A 13,380-nucleotide genomic window follows, 5' to 3' on the forward strand; every position below is an offset into this window, starting at 1 on the left:
TATAGGACTAAGTTTATGAAAGAATCCATAAAGAGTTAGCCCACTTGATTCATGGATCATGGATAATAATCCTAAGAGTATGGATTAGGGTTTACCCATGACTCTTGGATTCCTAACATATATATATATATATATATATATATATATATATATATATATATATATATGACCCCATAGCTAAAATCGGATGCCCTAAGGTTCTTAGAGTTCCTATAGCCGATTTCTAGTGCAAGAATACTCTCTCAAAAGTCATCATCTGTCCAAGGTGTGTTGTGATTCCATTTGAGGTGCAACATTTGGGGCACTAAGTTCTTAAAGGCCAAAACTACAAGCTACAACAAAGAGGTAACTCTATAACTCATTTCTATGTTGGTTATGTCAATTTTATGTTAGTTGTAGGCTAAAAGCTTTGGAAACAATATTGCATGTATAATTAGAGAAAACATAGATCCAAAGCTTTTAGGGTTGTATGTGCACCATAGGATGTTGTTGTATACCAAAATCCAACAGTGGTATCAGAGCCATGAGTAGTTTTCTATTATATTGATGCTTGGTTAATTGTTCAAAGCAAGAAAACTAGTTTTTTTTTAATCTGCCTGATCACCACGAGGTGGTCAAAATCACCACGAGGTGGTGACTGTTCAGTGGACGATTTTTCAGTTTTTTGGCCAAGTTTTGGATTAGAATCATTACCACAAACTGTTTTGACTATTAAAAAATTGTCTTTGTGATAAGGTAATGATTTCCATCATCCAAAATTAAAGGCAAAATATCAAATTTTAAGATAATAAGTTGATTATTTGTATTATTTGATATGAATTTCCTTATGAGTAAGAATAGATGAATGATAAATTGTATGATTGTTTTATTTGATAAAATTGATCTAAATGGTTTTAATGAACTCCATAACTTGTTCTCAAGTTATGAAAAATGAAAAGTCTTTCTTTTAAATGTTTTTAAAGTCTTCCATAGTGTGACATTCCCAATTTCACGGCCAGAAAAGACCGATTTGTTTATGCTTTGTTTTATAAAATCAGAGTAAATCCTTTTGATTAAAAGAGTTGCAGAATTTGTTCCCAAAACAAAATATGATAAAATGTATCAAAACGTTTCTCAAAGATAACGTATTTTCATTAAATAATAAAACCTTTGGATGTCATGTTCCGATACAGACCAAAAGCATAAACAATATAAAATAGACCTTACAACAGTTATTTATAACTCCTAATCTATAATCCAAAATCTCTCGTCAAGTCCATCAACTTATACCCTTGTGCCATTACCTGTAATGCAAAGAAAACTGAGTGGGTCAGGCTTAGGATCCTGGTGATCATATAGGGTTTTCAACCCACAATAATACATTTATTATATTCAATTGTCAAACAATCAACCTAAATACTCATTCCCAGTATCTCCTTTATTTCTTAAGGATTTACCCTAAGAATCAACTATCCTTTATCTATTTATTCCTAAGGATTGACCTAAGGAATTGACATAAAGTCCACCACTGCCAAGGTCCACAAATTACGACTGGTAAACACTTAGTTCAATATACTTAACAAACACCTAGTTCTAACACTCCTAGTGAACAGTTAATTCAAAACATCTGGTGAATACTTAGTTCTAAAACACTTAGTGAACACACTCAGTTCAACAACACCAAGTGAACACATCTAGTTCAAAAATACTTATTGAACACATTGAGTACAAAAATACTTAATGAACACATTGAGTCCAAAAATACCAAGTGAACACATAGAGTTCGGAAATACCTAATGAACACATTGAGTTCAAACACCAAGTGAACACATAGAGTTCAAAAATACCTAATGAACACATTGAGTTCAAACACCAAGTGAACACATAGAGTTCAAAAATACCTAATGAACACATTGAGTTCAAACACCAAGTGAACACATAGAGTTCAAAAATACCTAATGAACACATTGAGTTCAAACACCAAGTGAACACATAGAGTTCAAAAATACCTAATGAACACATTGAGTTCAAAAATACTTATTATTTCGTCTCACATCAACTATTCCATCTACCCTTGTTCTACCCAACATATTTGTAGATGCAAACACATATACAGTTTAAATCTTTTAAAACATGTATAAAACATTATTTCAACATCTATCTCAAGTAAAAAAACAATGTATAAACACCTAGCACATACTTCATATCAAATACTTCATATCTATGCGGTAGAAGAAAGTGAATATACATTCACACATATAACAACAAAATATACACATAACACGTATTTCGTATAAAATACTTCGTATTTATGCGTTAGAAAAAAGTAACCACACACTCACTTGGTTAGACGATGCTCGGACAGCACTACAGCTCTAAGAGTAGTATTCTTCGGTGAAACCGGGATCACTTCGAACACCGGGCTTCTCGCGGGCAGAGCTTCGGCTCGGAAACTCTTTTCTTCTCGGGATCTTCGGGCTTCGGGACTTGCTTCAGGTCTCGGGGTTGATACCGGGGCTTCGGGGGTAATTCTTTTCACGTAAATCGATGCAATACAGGTGAGAGATGAGAGAATGAGCAACCAAATTCGGCTGGCCCTTCAAATCTATTTATAGGGCAAAATCTGCCCTTGCCACGTCGTGACACCTTTTTCCACATCGTGGGCTTGGTCGTGACTGCATGCGTCATCGCAACCTGCGTGTGGGGGACTCCAGGAGTTGTCAGAAGACTTGCCACGTCGTGGTATCTGACAGTTTTGGGGTTTCGCGCCCCGAACTTCAGAAATTCATAACTTTCGCAAACGATCTCCGTTTTCAACGTTCTTTATATCGACACGTAGGTAAGATTATGTATGCAACTCTCGTTTAGACTCCATTGGCTAATTTTGACTTTATTTTTAATATATTATAAATATATTACTTATATATTATCTTTAGTAGGTCGGGACAGGAAAACTCCGTTCGAAATTCATAACTCCTTCATCTGAACTCCGTTTTCGTCTGTCTTTTTATCGTTGGACTACTATCGAAGACATATTCGACTCTAGTTTAGATCACTAAGGATATATATCTATCTACCTTAAATTCACTATTTACGTCGCCCTGGGTCGTGCCGGTTCTGTCGCGAAACTTCGACAGGTCATAACTTCTTCGTTATAACTCAGATTTTGGCGTTCTTTATATGCACGGAAACCTTGTGAAATATACTACAACTTGGTTAAGATTAATCCTTCTAAATAATATTCCATAAAAAAGTCATTTTTGATGCTTATCGTCTCTAAATTGACTAGCCCGGATCTACGGGCGTTACAATTATCTCCTCCTTAGGATGATTACGTCCCGGAATCATCAACGAAATAGGGCTTGCATAATGATTCCACACGTTATCTCTTCATCCTAGGTAATAACCGTAACTTTTATGTTTCCTCGAAAGAATATTTAACTCTATGACTTTCTTGACCGCAGAGGATGCCCAATCTTGCATCTGCTTATCGTACTATGTTGTACTTTCAATCATAACTTCCGAGTTACAAAATAAATCCTTATTGAGGACTCCTTCTTCTTCTTCTTAGGATAAGTACTTTCATTCATTTATTGTAATAGATCGATGGGTCATGTTCTAATGACCTCTCGTCGTATGATGCAACGCTTAGACTCAAGTCTCTTAGAGTCAAATTCCAGAATGAAATATACCTTCCTTCATATTCTAATGTGATATAATCACATTTTTAACATGTAGCATGCCTAGCTACAAACTCCTTTTCTTTAACGAGCGCGATACTATCAATCACATTGATTTCAATCTTCCGACTTGAGTCAGATGCTACCTCGAACTTGGTTCTTTGAACCACGTAACAAACTCCTCGTAGTCGGACTCAATTTGATATGACCATTAGGGTCAAAATAACAACCATCTTACTAGTCACTACTGAAATAAGGGTAATGACACACTTGAACAAAACAGAATCAATTACTAGCTTCTTGGTAACCTTGTGACTTTCCCTGATCCAAGTGTGAGTCCTATGCTTCCGGTAGTATATGCATCTACTACCTTTCCCACCTACTCATACTCGTCCCAAGTATTGTCCCGCAGTCGACCAAGTCACCATACAAGAAAATCACACAACAATTTAACACATACGAAAGTATCCAAATAATCATAGAAATTTCCCTAGACTCTACTAGGATTTCTTCATTGCTCAATCTACAATCATCAATTCTACTTCAACTCGATTGGTGATGGAAATTCCAAACGATGGGACAACTTCAAGAATTACACCAACCGTTCCATCATCCTGCCAATCAAAGGTGTACTTCAGACGTACCGTACTCCTGTAAACGTTCCGTTATTTTATCAGACATAAAATAAAGGCATGACACCACTCTTACGATATCTTCCGATAGGTGTCATTCACTATCATAAGCCCTTTTCATTTCCTTCGTTTACTTAATTCTCTACAAGTCTTCACCATGACCTTTTGTACACCCAAGGAGACGTTCGGTGTACCGGCGAGAATTTAAGATAAGAAAGCTTCATTTACGATAAACGTATAAATCTCCTTATCCCTCCGAAACGTTTACATGCTAGTTCTAATATCGTAGTCATACGCTTAGAATCCTATACACATAAAGTTTCCTGATCCGGTCGGCAACAGACCATAGATCCGAACAAATAATAGCATCAATTTAGCTATCACACAAAACAATTAGCATATAAAAGCATTTTAGGCATCATTCCTAAAATAAACTAGTGCTTGTGTCAATTTAGGTGTACTACCTATCATATTTTAGACGCACTCCTCACAATCATTACTTAGCATTCTAAGTTTAAGTCTAGAAATTTCCTACAAATTCCTAGTTCGCTTAAACTAATGCTCTAATACCAACTGTGACATCCCCAATTTCACAGCCAGAAAAGACCGATTTGTTTATGCTTTGTTTTTTAAAATCAGTGTAAATCCTTTCGATTAAAAGAGTTGCGGAATTTGTTCCCAAAACAAAATAGGATAAAATTTATCAAAACGTTTCTCAAAGAGAATGTATTTTCATTAAATAATAAAACCTCGGGATGTCATGTTCCGATACAGACCAAAAGCATAAACAATATAAAATAGACCTTACAACAGTTATTTATAACTACTGATCTATAATCCAAAATCTCTCGTCAAGTCCATCAACTTATACCCTTGTGCCATTACCTGTAATGCAAAGAAAACTGAGTGGGTCAGGCTTGGGATCCTGGTGATCATATAGGGTTTTCAACCCACAATAATACATTTATTATATTCAATTATCAAACAATCAACCTAAATACTCATTCCCAGTATCTCCTTTATTTCTTAAGGATTTACCCTAAGAATCAACTATCCTTTATCTATTTATTCCTAAGGATTGACCTAAGGAATTGACATAAAGTCCACCACTGCCAAGGTCCACAAATTACGACTGGTAAACACTTAGTTCAATATACTTAACAAACACCTAGTTCTAACACTCCTATTGAACAGTTAATTCAAAACATCTGGTGAATACTTAGTTCTAAAACACTTAGTGAACACACTCAGTTCAACAACACCAAGTGAACACATCTAGTTCAAAAATACTTAATGAACACATTGATTCCAAAAATACCAAGCGAACACATAGAGTTCGGAAATACCTAATGAACACATTGAGTTCAAACACCAAGTGAACACATAGAGTTCAAAAATACCTAATGAACACATTGAGTTCAAACACCAAGTGAACACATAGAGTTCAAAAATACCTAATGAACACATTGAGTTCAAACACCAAGTGATTGTGAGGCAACGCTTTCACGAAGTAGATTTTAAGGAGATAGCATTTGCGATATTTTCATTCTCAAATTCGATTATGATTACGACATCCCTCTTCATAGTTCGAATTATGAGAAATGGCAACAGGTCTAAACATTCGGGACTTATTACTGTAAGTTCTGAAATTGTTTAGACACACATGTGAGCTATCTAAGAAAAGGTGTATGAGTTTGAGAAGCCTAGATAAAGTCTTATCAAAGCATCTAGTATCAGAAATCTGAACTTTGGTAGTGAAAGTCAATAAGTATTGATTTCTAGAAGTCTAGCTGAATTCTAGGTACATGTTAAAGCTATGGGAGCATAAGTGTTATGCTAGTGAAGTAATGATTATTATGTTAGTGGGAGCATAATCAATTATGGTGAATGATGCAAGTTAGTAATTTTAATTATAGAAAACAAAAGTTTCAATTCGCAAGTTGTAGAGTTTGAAAAGTTGTTTTGCTATAATTAAGGGAGAAGAAATTATACTTCATTTCAAAATCTAAAAGCTTAGATTGAGATTTTAATCAAATATAGTCAAATATATATGAATGTTATGGTTGAGTGGTTCAACATAAGGAAATTCTATATATGGAAATGTTAATTGCGTTCTCAAAATTCGATTATGATTATGGAATCCCTCTTCATAGTTCGAATTATGAGAACATGGCAAATAGAAATATTGTAGCAAAAGACTGGTCAAGTATCATGTCTTTATGTAAAACATCATGAATCGTGTCCAATATGCTTTGGGTATAGGATTGATTACATGTGCTATAATATTTATCCGTTCTAAATTTTCCAAATGCCTAGGGCATTAAGAGGAAAAAAGGAATAAAACTAGATATGATTAAAGTGGTTAAACAACTGTTAAGGACAATCTAAGGTTTGCCAATGATTGGTTGCTTGTAGTTGGAAGTATAAAAATTGATGAACCATATTGACATATTCTGAAAAGAGCCAACTCTTGTTCAGATGTGATAGTCAAAATGGGAGTATGGAAATGTTTCCATAAGTGGAAGCTATTCTTTAAATCTATGTTAAATTAGAAAACTTAATGCAAGAAGGATGTTCAAAGGAATGTACTTTGAATTTTAGACTTCGTTTCCATGGAATTGCTCTCCATTGGAATACTTTGTAATGTCTATTGCCATGTTTATGTGACTTTTGTTCATATTCATTACAAGAGGATCATTGCATATAAGTTTTAGGATCTAAGATATTACAGTAAATTGCAAGAATTTGATATTCTTACATTTACGGTAAGGATTTGGAATTGTGAAATGAGCGTCATTGAAATATTGTCAATTGATCTATTTCACAAAGTAAGGATCAATGATAAACATAGTGTGCATGCTTGGAGAATGGGACAACTATTGTTTTAATTCAATTATTAAGTTGATTATACGAAAAATTATACAATGAATAATGGGTAATCAATATGACGATGAAATAAAAGGTATTTTATTTGCACTCAAAAGTTTTGGGGGCATATAGGATTAGTATTATTCTTGTTTTTCACTTTGCATGTTTTGACTTCCCGAATAACTAGGTTATTCAAACCATCCACAGTCGATCATACTTTGGAAGTAGGTATTGAGGCAAGACTGTCATGAATGGTTCTGTAGTTTGTCTAGGCGTTTTAGACATAGCACAAGTTTGCTGCAGTGTTCATGAGTACTCGTGTAATAAGATTTGAGTATTAGATTCAACCCACACTCATCTGAATCACTTCATGGATTTTATCACGAGTGATCGTGAGACTATAATATCTTATATTCTTGAAACCAAGACATGTGAGTTGTAGTTTACAAGTCGATTGCACATTGACGTATGTAAATGCACCAATAACTTGGTGTTATAAAACATATTGTTGTGTGTGATTTGATGAGTAAGTACTAGCAAACATTTGAGTCGAAGTTTATCCATTCATTTTACCATTTGAGGGAAAAAAGAGATATCTATAGGCCCCTCGATGATTTAGTGATGACACCCCTAAGTGTTTGGCCAACCCTGGACTGATTTGATTTGTTCAATTAGTCGATCCTCATAAATCAAAAATCGGGAAACAACAGATGGACAGAGAGAATGATTATAATCCATGCCTCATGTCCATATTATATCTAGAATGGAGGAATATATGGTCCCTTATCTATTGGACGTGTCATTGACTAGGTCAAAGTTTGACAGCGGCTTTTAAGAGCTACGATTGATTGTCGGGATTTTGGAGTCGTACTTGCAATAATAGTTATTAGACTTATCCAAGTGGGAGACTGTTAGATAAGGTGTCTAAGCCCATAACTATAATTGGTATGTACTTGACCCGAGAGTAGCATGGTCCATTTGGGTTCCATATCACCAGGACAATTTGATAGGATGGACTTGTGAGAAGAGGTTATTTATGATTTATAAATATATTATAAGTTCTAATATATTAATATGAAATCATATGATTTAATTAGTATTAATCAAGAATTAATTTGGAATTAATTTAGTGATCGAAAGAGACTAATTAAATTAATGGGGACTAATTGTGTAAATTAGTTATATATATATATATATATATATATGTGTGTGTGTGTATATATATATATATATATATATATATATATATATATATATATATATGTTTTGGGCTTATGATACATGGTGGACTAAGTTTATGAAAGAATCCATAAAGAGTTAGCCCACTTGATTCATAGATCATGGATAATAAGCCCAAGAGTATGGATTAGGGTTTACCCATGACTCTTGGATTCCTAACATATATATATTTGACCCCATAGCTAAAATCGGATGCCCTAAGGTTCTTAGAGTTCCTATAGCCGATTTCTAGTGTAATAATACTCTCTCAAAAGTCATCCTTTGTCCAAGGTGTGTTGTGATTCCATTTGAGGTACAAAATTTGGGGCACTAAGTTCTTAAATGCAAAAAATTCAAGCTACAACAAAGAGGTAACTCTATAACTCATTTCTATGTTGGTTATGTCAATTGTAGGCTTAAAGCTTTGGAAACAATATTGCATGTATAATTAAAGAAAACATAGATCCAAAGCTTTTAGGGTTGTATGTGCACCATAGGATTTTATAGTATACCAAAACCCTACAACCAGGAGGTTTTCTTGAAAACTGGACTCTGCGCGGACAGAGTTTCAAACCGAAAAACACTTTTTTTCTTGAAGACTTCGGGCTCTCCGGGGCTTTCTTCTAATGCTAGGAGGGTACCCTAGGATTTGGGGGTTGGGATAGGCTAGAGAGAGAGAGAGAGAGTAGAGAGTGAAATAGATGGAAAAATGTGTGAAAAACAGCTGGCCCTTGCACCCCTTTTATAGGCTGAGGATACTATCTACGCTGTGCGTACCTTCGGTGGTGCGTTGGGTGTTCCTCGGAACGCTGCTCGTACGAGGGTACGCAGTGCGTTCGTACGTCGACATGTCAAGCTTTGCATGGTGCATCGTGGCTTCTCCCAGACCGAGCAATGCGAGACTATGGGGCATTCATACTTCGTACGTAGGGCGTACTTCGGTACGCGAGGCGTTCCCTTTCTCTACACGGGGCGTTCCTCGGACAGTCTCGCAAATCACCATCTCGACTTCAAAAATTCATAACTCTCGCATACGAGCTCCGTTTTCGACATTATTTATTTCTATTTGTTGGTGGGACCGTACTCTACAACTTTCATTTAGACTCCGTTGGCTAATTTTGACTCTATATTTAAAGTTATATTTTTAACAGGCCGGGACAAGAAAAATTCGTTAAAAATTCATAACACCTTCATCCGACGTCCATTTTCATCTGTCTTTTTCACCGTTGAACTACTATTAACGAGATCTTCGATTCTCATTTAAGTTGTGTCGGACAGAAATCCTTTGATCTAATATTCGAACTCCGGGCTTTGTACTATTAATCCGAAACTTGGAAAAATCATAACTTCCTCATACAAATTTAGATTTGGGCATTCTTTTTATGCATGCTCTCGGTTTAACGAACACTACGACTTTATTTTAGACCGGTAAGGCTAAAAAGTCTTCTATCATAAATTCACTATTTACATCTCATAGTGTCGTGCCGGTTCTGCCGCGAAACTTCGACATGTCATAACTTCTTCGTTATAACTCGGATTTCAGCGTTCCTTATATGTACGAAACCCTCGTGACATATACTATAACTTAGTTAAGATTATTTATTCTAAATAATCTTCTATCACAAAGTCATTTTTGACGCTTATTTTCTCTAAATTGACTAGCCCGAATCTATAGGCGTTACAATTATCTCCCCTTAGGATGATTACGTCCCAAAATCATCAACGAGAAAGGGATTGTATAACGACTCCATATGTTATCTCTTCATCCTAATTAAAATCGTAATTTGTTTGCTCCTTCGAACATGTATCTAACTCTTGGAATTCTTGATCGCAGGCGGTGCTCAATCCTGCACATGCTCTGCATATTATGTCGGACTTTCAATTGTAACTTTTGAGTTACAATCTTGATTCTCATTGGAAAATCCTTCTTCTTTTTACATGATTAAGATAAGTTCTTTCCTTCGATTACCATAATAGACTGATGGGTCATATTCTAATGACCTCTCATCGTATGATGCAATGCTCAGACTCAGGTTATTTGATTCAGATTCCACAATGGAAGTTTCCTTCCTACATGTCCTAATGTGATATATCACATTCTAGCATGTAGCACTTTAATAGTGATCGCGATACTTCTATTGATTGCTTCGATTATCTTTCACTTCAATCGTCTGGCTTAAGTCAGATGCTACATCGATCTTGGTCCTCTGAACCACACAATATACTCATCTTAGTCGGACTCGATTTGATATTACCACTAGGGTCAGATTAACAATCATCTCCTTAGTCGTTACTCTGAGAACCCGATATTTCAAATCAATGTAATGACCTAAAAGTCAAGGATTGTAATCTACTTTTGATATAATAAAATTAGCGTCAAAAATAAAATGTTCAAAAAGTCTCTATTGGGTTGCATGACGTAATAGATATCATAATCAGGTTTTCAAAAATATAAAGAACACAAAAATCCGAGTTATAACGAAGAAGTTATAACCAATCAAAATTCCGCAGCAAAACCGGTAAAACACTGTTAAGCGTAAAACGCAAAAATTTCAATAAACTACTTTTTAGCCTTAGGTATCTAAATGAAATTCGTAGATATCATTAAACCGTAAAAATACATAAAAAGAGCATCCAAATCTGACTTCGTATGAGGAAGTTATGATTTTCTAAGTTTCGGATATAACAGTCGACAACTAAAAACTCGAAATAGAGATCGAGTGACTTTTAGCCGACACAACCTAAACAAGGATCAAAGATCTTGACAATAATAGTACAACGGTAAAAAGACAGACAAAAACGGAGGTCAGATGAAGAAGTTATAAATTTTTAACAGACTTTTCCTGTCTCGGCCTGTTAAAAATGTAATATTAAAAATAAAAGTCAAAATTTGCCGACGAAGTCTAACTGAGAGTTGTAGAGTATATTCTCACCTACGCGTGGATCTAAAGAACGTCAAAATCGGAACTCGTATGCGAGAGATATGAATTTCCGAAGTTCGGGACACAAATTCCCACACTAACAGAGGCCTCATGACGCGAGCCTGAAGCTCACGATGTGAGATAGTGACTGATGTGTGCCAGAGACGGGCTATCAGGCGTTGAGTCTATGGAGGGGATAAGATCGAACTCACTACGTGAGCCACTCCATGCTCACGACGTGAGCTCCACAATTGCACCCTATAAATAGAGACCGAAGGTCTCGGGTTTAAGTGCTCAATTCTACTCTCCCTTTCTACTTTTACTCAGTGTTACGCATCCCGAGACTACCCGATGCCCCGGTTACGTATCCAAGCTCCGAAGAAGGTCAGAAGGTCCAAAACTCCTAAGAAATTTTCCACTTTTCGATCGAAGTGCTGCCCGAGAAAAGTCTCATTTTCTTCAAATCATCACACTTACCAGGTGAGTTCATACCCCTATATTCATGTCTTTACTACATTTTAGGGGGGGGGGGGGGGAAATACAAGTGAAATGCAAGAAAAACTTATGTTAAAATGCAAATCGTTATATACAGTTTCTAATGCTTTATCTACATTTTGTGTATAAATGTTAAATAAGTAAAATAACGTTATCACAAATCTTATACTTTACATGCGAAGTTGGTAATACACCAAGGTTTATCCTTCAAATGAAACACACTTTTGAAAAACTATAATAGGTATAGTTTACGAGTTATTCATGCTATTTTACAATCTATGAACACTATAAAAATGAAATACTTACATTTACAAGCAAAATGGACTTTTCATAAGTAAATCTATTTGATACTAACTTTTGTGAGACATTTAACTTCACGTACTTTCTAGTACGCATTTCAAGTCCTGTGTTATAAACCATAATCTCCTGTAAGGACAGTGTGATACTTATGTATAGATCTATACGAGATTGACAATCCCGCACCTAAACTGTTAGCTATAGTTGGACCGCCAGGTCTGGGGTGACAAACGTCATATCATTCCAACGCCTGAAGAACGTTGTGACAAGCAGTCTGGGTCAATAGTACGATTATAAAACTCACATAAAGTATTAAAACATTTGATTTATGAGGCTATCAAACGCCTTAGTGGTTATATATACATATATAAATCTGCTTACACTATTTTAGGTATGGAAAATACTTATGCATTCCGGTTTTTTGTTGGAACTTTTAAAACTACTATTCATTTATGGAAAATATTGGATTTTCTAGAAACAAACCCAATTACTTTATACAAAAGACATACAATTCTTATACAAAAACACTTATGAACTCACCAACTTAATTGTTGACACTTTTTCAAAACTACTTGTATTTCTCAGGGATTCAGTAATACAGGTATAACAACAGCTTTTGGGAAAGGGACGCTAAGGCGTCAATTTCAAACTTATTATATCATCATAATGTAATTTCTTTTGAAACATGTATTACAATAAAAAATGTAACTTTTTTGAAATTATATTTATGATGGTTGTGTTTGCTTTCTGTACTATTTACTCAACTTTTATGATACTACATGAAGTCATCCGCCCTAGAACGATTCCGTCGTTCTGGTTTGGGGGTGTGACAGATTGGTATAAGAGCATTGTTTATAGTGAACTAAGTATATAGGACCACATAAGTGTTGGAATAGTGTCTAAGGCTGCAACTATATTAGGCAAGTATTTGACCCGATTGTGCATGGTCCTTTTGGGTTGCCTTCACCATAGCAACTTGATAGGATGATTTATTAAGAGAGAATAAATATTATTAATATATTATGAGAATAATATAAATAATAATAATATTGTTATTTGATTAATGTAAGTCATAAATTAATTGGTATTAATTTGGTGACTTAAAGAGATTAATTAAATAAGAGGGTATAAACTGTCAATTGTTTGATAGTTACACTTTAGACTGTAAATCCTTATTGGATAGGGGTTGGACGAATTCTAGAGCTAAGGATAGCTCAAAATCGTCCAAGGCTATCTATGGTAAGGATATGGATTGCTTTAAGAGAAGATTATCCAACTAGGGTTTAAGTT

This window comes from Lactuca serriola, chromosome 6 (genome assembly GCF_051521515.1).
Source record: "Lactuca serriola cultivar US96UC23 chromosome 6, Lser_US96UC23_V15, whole genome shotgun sequence".
Lineage (NCBI taxonomy): Eukaryota > Viridiplantae > Streptophyta > Magnoliopsida > Asterales > Asteraceae > Lactuca > Lactuca serriola.